At 57.8% G+C, this 10000-nt stretch overlaps 3 non-coding genes across 3 annotated transcripts in view; all 3 read left to right on the top strand.

Annotated features, from left to right (window-relative positions):
- The first annotated feature begins 5974 nt into the window (after window positions 1-5974).
- On the top strand, window positions 5975-7813 carry LOC145656716 (18S ribosomal RNA). The gene has a single exon (XR_014122312.1). It is a non-coding gene; the product is annotated as an 18S ribosomal RNA (ribosomal RNA).
- An 882-nt stretch (window positions 7814-8695) lies between these two features.
- On the top strand, window positions 8696-8849 carry LOC145656702 (5.8S ribosomal RNA). Its single transcript, XR_014122298.1, has one exon. It is a non-coding gene; the product is annotated as a 5.8S ribosomal RNA (ribosomal RNA).
- Window positions 8850-9466: 617 nt separating this feature from the next.
- Window positions 9467-10000, top strand: part of LOC145656732 (28S ribosomal RNA) — a 4149-nt gene continuing 3615 nt past the window's right edge. The window contains exon 1 of the ribosomal RNA XR_014122327.1: window positions 9467-10000. This exon is cut by the window's right edge and continues 3615 nt beyond it. This is a non-coding gene — a ribosomal RNA (28S ribosomal RNA).

Raw genomic sequence — 10000 nt, forward strand, 5'->3', positions numbered from 1 at the left:
TGCTGGGCATGACTGTGTTTGACCTCTGGGGCCTGGAAGTCTGGTAGTAGTAGTATGATTTAAAGGCACAAAGTGATTGAAGTGTGCCCAGGCCCAGAGCTACTTTGCTGGGCATGAATGTGTTTGAACTCTTGGGCCTGGAAGTCTATTTCTAGGCTTATATAAAGGGTCAAACTTCTTGAAGTGTGCCCAGGCCCAGAGCTACTTTGCTGGGCATGACTGTGTTTGACCTCTTGGGCCTGGAAGTCTGGTAGTAGTAGTAGTAGTAGTAGTAGTAGTAGTAGTAGTAGTAGTAGTATGATTTAAAGGTACAAAGTGAATGAAGTGTGCCCAGGCCCACAGCTACTTTGCTGGGCATGACTGTGTTTGACCTCTTGGGCCTGAAAGTCTATTTCTAGGCTTATATAAAGGGTCAAACTTCTTGAAGTGTGCCCAGGCCCAGAGCTACTTTGCTGGGCATGACTGTGTTTGACCTCTGGGGCCTGGAAGTCTGGTAGTAGTAGTATGATTTAAAGACACAAAGTGATTGAAGTGTGCCCAGGCCCAGAGCTACTTTGCTGGGCATGAATGTGTTTGAACTCTTGGGCCTGGAAGTCTGGTAGTAGTAGTATGATTTAAAGGTACAAAGTGAATGAAGTGTGCCCAGGCCCAGAGCTACTTTGCTGTGCATGACTGTGTTTGACCTCTTGGCTCTGGAAGTCTATTTCTAGGCTTATATAAAGGGTCAAACTTCTTGAAGTGTGCCCAGGCCCAGAGCTACTTTGCTGGGCATGACTGTGTTTGACCTCTGGGGCCTGGAAGTCTGGTAGTAGTAGTATGATTTAAAGGCACAAAGTGATTGAAGTGTGCCCAGGCCCAGAGCTACTTTGCTGGGCATGATTCTGTGACCTCTTGGGTCTGGAAATGTGGTACTTTGAAGGATTAAAAGAGTGAAACGGTCTGAAGTGTGCGCAGGTGTAAAGCAACCTTGCTAGGCATGAAGGTGTGACCTCCAGGGCCTGGAAGTCTGGTGGTAGTAGTAGTATGATTTAAAGGCACAAAGTGATTGAAGTGTGCCCAGGCCCAGAGCTACTTTGCTGGGCATGACTGTGTTTGACCTCTTGGGCCTGGAAGTCTGGTGGTAGTAGTAGTATGATTTAAAGGCACAAAGTGAATGAAGTGTGCCCAGGCCCAGAGCTACTTTGCTGGGCATGACTGTGTTTGACCTCTTGGGCCTGGAAGTCTGGTAGTAGTAGTAGTAGTAGTAGTAGTAGTAGTAGTAGTAGTATGATTTAAAGGTACAAAGTGAATGAAGTGTGCCCAGGCCCAGAGCTACTTTGCTGGGCATGACTGTGTTTGACCTCTTGGCTCTGGAAGTCTATTTCTAGGCTTATATAAAGGGTCAAACTTCTTGAAGTGTGCCCAGGCCCAGAGCTACTTTGCTGTGTATGACTGTGTGACCTCTTGGCCCTGGAATTCTGGTGGTAGTAGTAGTATGATTTAAAGGCACAAAGTGATTGAAGTGTGCCCAGGCCCAGAGCTACTTTGCTGGGCATGACTGTGTTTGACCTCTTGGGCCTGGAAGTCTGGTAGTAGTAGTATGATTTAAAGGCACAAAGTGATTGAAGTGTGCCCAGGCCCAGAGCTACTTTGCTGGGCATGAATGTGTTTGAACTCTTGGGCCTGGAAGTCTATTTCTAGGCTTATATAAAGGGACAAACTTCTTGAAGTGTGCCCAGGCCCAGAGCTACTTTGCTGTGTATGACTGTGTGACCTCTTGGCCCTGGAATTCTGGTGGTAGTAGTAGTAGTAGTAGTATGATTTAAAGGTACAAAGTGAATGAAGTGTGCCCAGGCCCAGAGCCAGGCCTGGGCAGCAGGGGGCGCTCCTGGCCATGCCCAGCGAGTTTCGTGCGAATCGGACCTGGTCCGGAAGAGATACGAAGGGAAAACTCATTACTCGTCGGGGTGGCACATCCAGGCTCTCGACCCTCCCAAAGCGTCCGACCAGGGTGCACCCTGCCGGGCATGGTTAGCCGCCAGCCCCCTTCCTGGAGGTCTGGTTGGCACGGGGTTTTGATTTATCGGTTTCATATCTCTGGGCTCCTTGGGAGCAGAAAGTCGGTTGAGGGCCCTTTGGAAAGAGCCGGGGCTGCCGTTTAACGCTGTCCAAGCGGCAGGCGAAGCGCACCCACCGTTTTTACGCTATGATTTTTTAAAACCGCCGGGGCGGCAAACACAGGGCCGGTCGGGTTTGAAGACGAATATCTCTTCGGCCCTTGGGAGGAGAGAAGCAGCGCGGGTCACCTTTGAACGCGCTCGCTGCCAGGAACGTCTGGCGTAAAAGTTTCGTGGGAATCGGACGTTCCTAGGCTGAGAAGCGAGCGCCCGCCCTCGGGCGGTCGGGGGCCCCTTTCTCATTCCCCGTCTGGGCTAAAAATACGAGGTCGGACCCGATGGACTCGGGAGACTGGAGAGTACCAGGGAGACCCTGGAAGCAGGCGACCCGACCCACGCTTCGCTGTCTCCTCGGCCCTCGGGAGTAGAAGCGCGGGGACGGTGGCGTGGGCAGCAGGGGGCGCTCCTGGCCATGCCCAGCGAGTTTCGTGCGAATCGGACCTGGTCCGGAAGAGATACGAAGGGAAAACTCATTACTCGTCGGGGTGGCACATCCAGGCTCTCGACCCTCCCAAAGCGTCCGACCAGGGTGCACCCTGCCGGGCATGGTTAGCCGCCAGCCCCCTTCCTGGAGGTCTGGTTGGCACGGGGTTTTGATTTTTCGGTTTCATATCTCTGGGCTCCTTGGGAGCAGAAAGTCGGTTGAGGGCCCTTTGGAAAGAGCCGGGGCTGCCGTTTAACGCTGTCCAAGCGGCAGGCGAAGCGCACCCACCGTTTTTACGCTATGATTTTTTAAAACCGCCGGGGCGGCAAACACAGGGCCGGTCGGGTTTGAAGACGAATATCTCTTCGGCCCTTGGGAGGAGAGAAGCAGCGCGGGTCACCTTTGAACGCGCTCGCTGCCAGGAACGTCTGGCGTAAAAGTTTCGTGGGAATCGGACGTTCCTAGGCTGAGAAGCGAGCGCCCGCCCTCGGGCGGTCGGGGGCCCCTTTCTCATTCCCCGTCTGGGCTAAAAATACGAGGTCGGACCCGATGGACTCGGGAGACTGGAGAGTACCAGGGAGACCCTGGAAGCAGGCGACCCGACCCACGCTTCGCTGTCTCCTCGGCCCTCGGGAGTAGAAGCGCGGGGACGGTGGCGTGGGCAGCAGGGGGCGCTCCTGGCCATGCCCAGCGAGTTTCGTGCGAATCGGACCTGGTCCGGAAGAGATACGAAGGGAAAACTCATTACTCGTCGGGGTGGCACATCCAGGCTCTCGACCCTCCCAAAGCGTCCGACCAGGGTGCACCCTGCCGGGCATGGTTAGCCGCCAGCCCCCTTCCTGGAGGTCTGGTTGGCACGGGGTTTTGATTTATCGGTTTCATATCTCTGGGCTCCTTGGGAGCAGAAAGTCGGTTGAGGGCCCTTTGGAAAGAGCCGGGGCTGCCGTTTAACGCTGTCCAAGCGGCAGGCGAAGCGCACCCACCGTTTTTACGCTATGATTTTTTAAAACCGCCGGGGCGGCAAACACAGGGCCGGTCGGGTTTGAAGACGAATATCTCTTCGGCCCTTGGGAGGAGAGAAGCAGCGCGGGTCACCTTTGAACGCGCTCGCTGCCAGGAACGTCTGGCGTAAAAGTTTCGTGGGAATCGGACGTTCCTAGGCTGAGAAGCGAGCGCCCGCCCTCGGGCGGTCGGGGGCCCCTTTCTCATTCCCCGTCTGGGCTAAAAATACGAGGTCGGACCCGATGGACTCGGGAGACTGGAGAGTACCAGGGAGACCCTGGAAGCAGGCGACCCGACCCACGCTTCGCTGTCTCCTCGGCCCTCGGGAGTAGAAGCGCGGGGACGGTGGCGTGGGCAGCAGGGGGCGCTCCTGGCCATGCCCAGCGAGTTTCGTGCGAATCGGACCTGGTCCGGAAGAGATACGAAGGGAAAACTCATTACTCGTCGGGGTGGCACATCCAGGCTCTCGACCCTCCCAAAGTGTCCGACCAGGGTGCACCCTGCCGGGCTAAGAGAACAGCCAGGTGAACCCTGGAGGTTCCGAACTCCAGACCCCTGGACCCGACGGCTCAGTCCGCCTCAGGTGCACTACAGAGGTCCTCGGGCTGTCCCTGAGTGCATTAAAACGGAAATCAGAATTACTCCCCCGGGTGGCACTTCCAGGCTCTCGACCCTCCCAAAGTGTCCGACCAGGGTGCACCCTGCTGGGCATGGTTAGCCGCCAGCCCCCTTCCTGGAGGTCTGGTTGGCACGGGGTTTTGCAAATAGGTCCCGTCGGGTATATGGGAGAGCAAAGAGAATCAATGGGGTCCAAGCACTAAATTCATCCAGTGGCGTTCTCTGGAAGCCCAAGGGGAGTCCGAGGGGTGTTCGGCCGGCAAGGGGAGCTCTCCCTCGGACACATGATCAAACGCCTGTCCCCTACCGGAAAGTGGTGTGCTCTGGATGCCCCCCCCCCCCCCCATCCCCCGAGGGGGGTGCTTATCCCGCGAGGGGAGCCCTCCTCGGGTTAAGTGAACCATCATGCCGATTCCCCTATGGAAGTGGGCACATCCAGGCACACAGTCTGCTTTGCTCTCCCCGACCCGAGTGCGTCTGTTGGGCTGAGTGTACGCCCAGGCAACTGGATCCAATGGCTCAGTCCGCCGCAGCGTGCTTCGACGATGGGTCGTACAGCCATGCCACCAGGGTGGGCGTGTTTGTAAATGTACCAGTGGATTCTCGTCGGCCTGCCACATCCATGGTATCGACCCACCAGGCCTGTCCGACCAGGGGTTGACCCTGGACGGGCACGGTCTGTGGTTTGGCCCTTGTCCTAGATGAAATCGGGCACGGGGTTTTCTGGCCAGGTACCATCGGGTTACTGGGAGAGCGGCTTCGGTCTCCAGGTGAGACCAATGGTGAAGCAGCACGAGGCAATGGAGAGCATGCAAAGCGATGGGGAAGCCATGCACGGCAATGGCCACGAAAAAAAAAAAAAAATCACCACGGAAGGAACGTGAAGAACAAGGAGGAGTGTAGTGACACTGCCCAAAGCTGCCCGGTGTTGCAGGGGTCTATTGGTGTGTTGCTTCCTTGTTTGGTAGAGTGGAGTACCAGACCCGCCAGGGGTAGGCAAACCATTCCCCCTACGGTAAGTGAGGAGCCAGCCATTTGACGAGCGGGTGTCCACGTGTACGGGTGCGAGCGCTATCCCCCCACACGGGGTTAGGCCACGGCCTTAGGTGGACGTCTGCCGACCAGCCCCGGCTGATCCAGAACTTCTGATGTGGAGAGCGGTTTTGACAGATCCTCCCTGGTTCTAGCGGGTCAAGCCTCTGATGGGGGGTGGGGGTTATTTGTAACCCATCCCAGAACTCTCTGGGGGAGACTCAGACGGCCAGTCTGTCTACTCAGTTGTCCTATACTGGTGTCTGTGGTTTGGGAGGAAGGGAGTGCCCTGCTTTGTTGGCCTCCTCTTCAAACCTACCTGGGCCCACGAATCACTCTTCTTGGTTACATCACGAAACGTAGGTTGAGCGAGGCTAGGGGGGAGGGAATTCGACGAGGTCTTTCCCTTGTCCCCCCACCAGCGGCCCACGAAAATCAAAACGGCGTGAAGAGAGGGAACGCCGAAAGCACCTGGAGTCGGCCGTCCGCACCTCCGGAGGAGGTGGACGGGGTACGGTGCGGGCATGACCGGATGGGACAGCTTTGCATCAAGGTGAGAGGTCGGCGTCCGAAGGCCAGAGGGCGGTGCGCGAGCACGTTTACACTGGCCGCGGAAGCTGTCCTGGGTAGCCCTGTATGGCGTCTGGACCTGACGGCGCACGCACTTACAACCCGCTGCTTCCTAGCCCCCGGAAGGGGAGGCGGATGTCACTCGTGGTTCATCCCAGACCACGGTGCAAACTACCTGGTTGATCCTGCCAGTAACATATGCTTGTCTCAAAGATTAAGCCATGCAGGTCTAAGTGCACACGGCCGGTACAGTGAAACTGCGAATGGCTCATTAAATCAGTTATGGTTCCTTTGATCGCTCCACACGTTACTCGGATAACTGTGGTAATTCTAGAGCTAATACATGCAAACGAGCGCTGACCCTTCGGGGGATGCGTGCATTTATCAGACCCAAAACCCATCCGGGGGGCTCGGGCCCCCCGGCCGCTTTGGTGACTCTAGATAACCTCGGGCCGATCGCGCGCCCTCCGCGGCGGCGACGTCTCATTCGAATGTCTGCCCTATCAACTTTCGATGGTACCATAGTCGGCTACCATGGTGACCACGGGTAACGGGGAATCAGGGTTCGATTCCGGAGAGGGAGCCTGAGAAACGGCTACCACATCCAAGGAAGGCAGCAGGCGCGCAAATTACCCATTCCCGACACGGGGAGGTAGTGACGAAAAATAACGATACAGGTCTCTTTCGAGGCCCTGTAATCGGAATGAGCGTATCCTAAACCCATGGGTGAGGACCCATTGGAGGGCAAGTCTGGTGCCAGCAGCCGCGGTAATTCCAGCTCCAATAGCGTATATTAAAGTTGCTGCAGTTAAAAAGCTCGTAGTTGGATGTCGGGAGTGGGCTGGCGGTCCGCCGCGAGGCGTGCCACCGCCTGTCTCAGACCCTGTCTCCCGGTGCCCCCCGGATGCCCTTGGCTGGGTGTCCGGACGGGGCTCGGAGCGTTTACTTTGAAAAAATTAGAGTGTTCAAAGCGGGCCCGCTTCTCGCCTGAATACCTGAGCTAGGAATAATGGAATAGGACTCCGGTTCTATTTTGTGGGTTTCCTGAACCAGGGCCATGATTAAGAGGGACGGCCGGGGGCATTCGTATTGCGCCGCTAGAGGTGAAATTCTTGGACCGGCGCAAGACGGACGAAAGCGAAAGCATTTGCCAAGAATGTTTTCATTAATCAAGAACGAAAGTCGGAGGTTCGAAGACGATCAGATACCGTCGTAGTTCCGACCGTAAACTATGCCGACCCGCGATCCGGCGGCGTTATTCCCATGACCCGCCGGGCAGCGTGAGGGAAACCACGAGTCTGTGGGTTCCGGGGGGAGTATGGTTGCAAAGCTGAAACTTAAAGGAATTGACGGAAGGGCACCACCAGGAGTGGAGCCTGCGGCTTAATTTGACTCAACACGGGAAACCTCACCCGGCCCGGACACGGAAAGGATTGACAGATTGATAGCTCTTTCTCGATTCTGTGGGTGGTGGTGCATGGCCGTTCTTAGTTGGTGGAGCGATTTGTCTGGTTAATTCCGATAACGAACGAGACTCCGGCATGCTAAATAGTTACGCGGCCCTCCGCGGTCGGCGTCAAACTTCTTAGAGGGACAAGTGGCGTTCAGCCACGCGAGATGGAGCAATAACAGGTCTGTGATGCCCTTAGATGTCCGGGGCTGCACGCGCGCCACAATGGTTGGATCAGCGTGTGCCTACCCTACACCGAGAGGTGCGGGTAATCCGCTGAACCCCATTCGTGATGGGGACTGGGGATTGCAATTATTCCCCATGAACGAGGAATTCCCAGTAAGCGCGGGTCATAAGCTCGCGTTGATTAAGTCCCTGCCCTTTGTACACACCGCCCGTCGCTACTACCGATCGGATGGTTTAGTGAGGTCCTCGGATCGGCCCCGCCGGGGCTCCTCGCGGGCCTTGGCGGAGCGCCGAGAAGTCGATCAAACTTGACTATCTAGAGGAAGTAAAAGTCGTAACAAGGTTTTCGTAGGTGAACCTGCGAAAGGATCATTAACGGGTAACGCTGTCCGGCGTGCCTCCTCTCCCGACCCCCTCGACTTCGCCGTCCCCCCGCGTCGGGGCCCAGGGTCGAAAGGGTCTTCGGGGTTGCTGTTACACGTGGTCGCTTGCAGGTCAGGCTGGACAGAAGGCATAAAGGAGGAGCCTAGTCCCTCCCACCCCTTCCTCGTCCTCCGCCTCTTCCTCCGCGTCGTCCTTCAGCACCCCCCCCCCGCAGGCCCCGGTATTCTCTGGGTTCCAGCGCGAGAGACGCGTCGTTCAAAAAACTCGGCGTCCCCGCTCGTCGGGCGAAGGCCGGTTTCCCCTCACCTTGCCGGCAGGAGAAGCGCCTGCGAGTCGAGCGGGTCGTACGGGTCTGTCCCGCGCCCTCCCTCTCGCTCGCACGGCCGCTGCCTCCGTCCACCGCGAGGGGTTTTCCTATTTTGTTGTCCTTGTCATTCATCCCCGTCCCCTTGCTCGCTGACGAGCGGACTTTCCGGGGGGGGTTGCGAGCGCTGCTCCTCGTGGGGCAGGCCATGGCCCTTCCTGTGTTCGTCCGCCCACCGGCGTCCTGGGGCGTGGTGGTGGTGGGTGGCGCAGCCGGTTCCCCTGCTTCTCTCTCTCAGAAAGGAGTCTCAGGGGGACCCCCGGCAGGTACCTAGGGCTTGGCCCACGCTACGTGAGTTCCACCCCTTTCGAGGGGTCGGACGGGGCGGGCGCGGAGGGCCGCGGTTCAAAGACTGACTCGTCTGCCACGTGGGGCGTGTGGGCAAAGCGCAACCCCGCGCCCGTTTCAACACTCGCAGACGGGGGCGCCTGACCGGTTGGTGAAACCTTTTAAACCTGTCTTTGTAGTCGTGGTGAAAGACCTAAACTGAGCCTGAAATAAAAGAGTACAACTCTTAGCGGTGGATCACTTGGCTCGTGCGTCGATGAAGAACGCAGCCAGCTGCGAGAACTAATGTGAATTGCAGGACACATTGATCATCGACATTTCGAACGCACATTGCGGCCCCGGGTCCATCCCGGGGCTACGCCTGTCTGAGGGTCGCTATTCCTATCTGTCGGACCTGCCTTCTCAGGCGGGACCGCGGTTGGAGGTTCGTAGGTGGGGGGGTGCCCCCTGGCCTCCGTCTTCCTAAAAGCAGACGGTTCCCGGTCGCTGTCTCGGTGAGATCCGGTCGGTGGGTTCGCTGCGGTTGAGTGCCCGTTCTCCGTGCACAAGCTTCTCCTCCCCCGCTTCGGTTCGTTTCGGTTCGTTTCGGCTCCGCTCCTGGCCTGGCCAGGAACGTGGTCCCCTGCGCCCGAGAAAGAAGCGAGCGTGGCTGCCGGTGGGTTCTCTCCGCTTTGGCTGCCCACGTTTTCGCTTCTTTTCTCACCCCCTGCGCAGGCGGATCACGGAAAGGTGTCTGTTCTGTTCCGTTACGTGCGCGAGCGGAGGGAGGTTGTTGTTACATGCGTTCCCCCCCCCCCTCCCCCGGTGGGGGGGGTGGGGGGGGTCGGGGTTCGGGTGGCTCTGCCTCTGGCGTTTTCCTTACGGGCCGACCTGTCCGTGGCACGTCCGTGACGTCCCGACCTGTGTCCTCGTTAGCCCGGGTGAAAAGGGACTCGTCCCCTAACCCGGCGGTGTTCACGCTTCTGGGCAACCCTCCAGAGCGAACTCGGGAGCGACCTCAGATCAGACGAGACAACCCGCTGAATTTAAGCATATTACTAAGCGGAGGAAAAGAAACTAACAAGGATTCCCTCAGTAGCGGCGAGCGAAGAGGGAAGAGCCCAGCGCTGAATCCCCCGTCCGGGTGCGGGCGAGGGGAATTGTGGCGTATGGAAGTCTGTTTTCTTCCTGGCGCGGGCCGGGGGCCTGAGTCCTTCTGATGGAGGCTCAGCCCGTGGACGGTGTGAGGCCGGTAAATGGCCCCAGCCCCGCCAGGGTAGCGGTCTTCTCGGAGTCGGGTTGCTTGGGAATGCAGCCCAAAGTGGGTGGTAAACTCCATCTAAGGCTAAATACCGGCACGAGACCGATAGCGAACAAGTACCGTAAGGGAAAGTTGAAAAGAACTTTGAAGAGAGAGTTCAACAGGGCGTGAAACCGTTAAGAGGTAAACGGGTGGGGTCCGCACAGTCTGCCCGGGGGATTCAACCCGGCGGTGAGGCCGTCCCTGTCGCGCGAGTGTGCTCCGCTTCCAAACCCCCGGCGTTCCC

Source organism: Electrophorus electricus, unplaced genomic scaffold, assembly GCF_041902795.1.
Source record: "Electrophorus electricus isolate QZ-2024a unplaced genomic scaffold, ASM4190279v1 Scaffold88, whole genome shotgun sequence".
NCBI lineage: Eukaryota > Metazoa > Chordata > Actinopteri > Gymnotiformes > Gymnotidae > Electrophorus > Electrophorus electricus.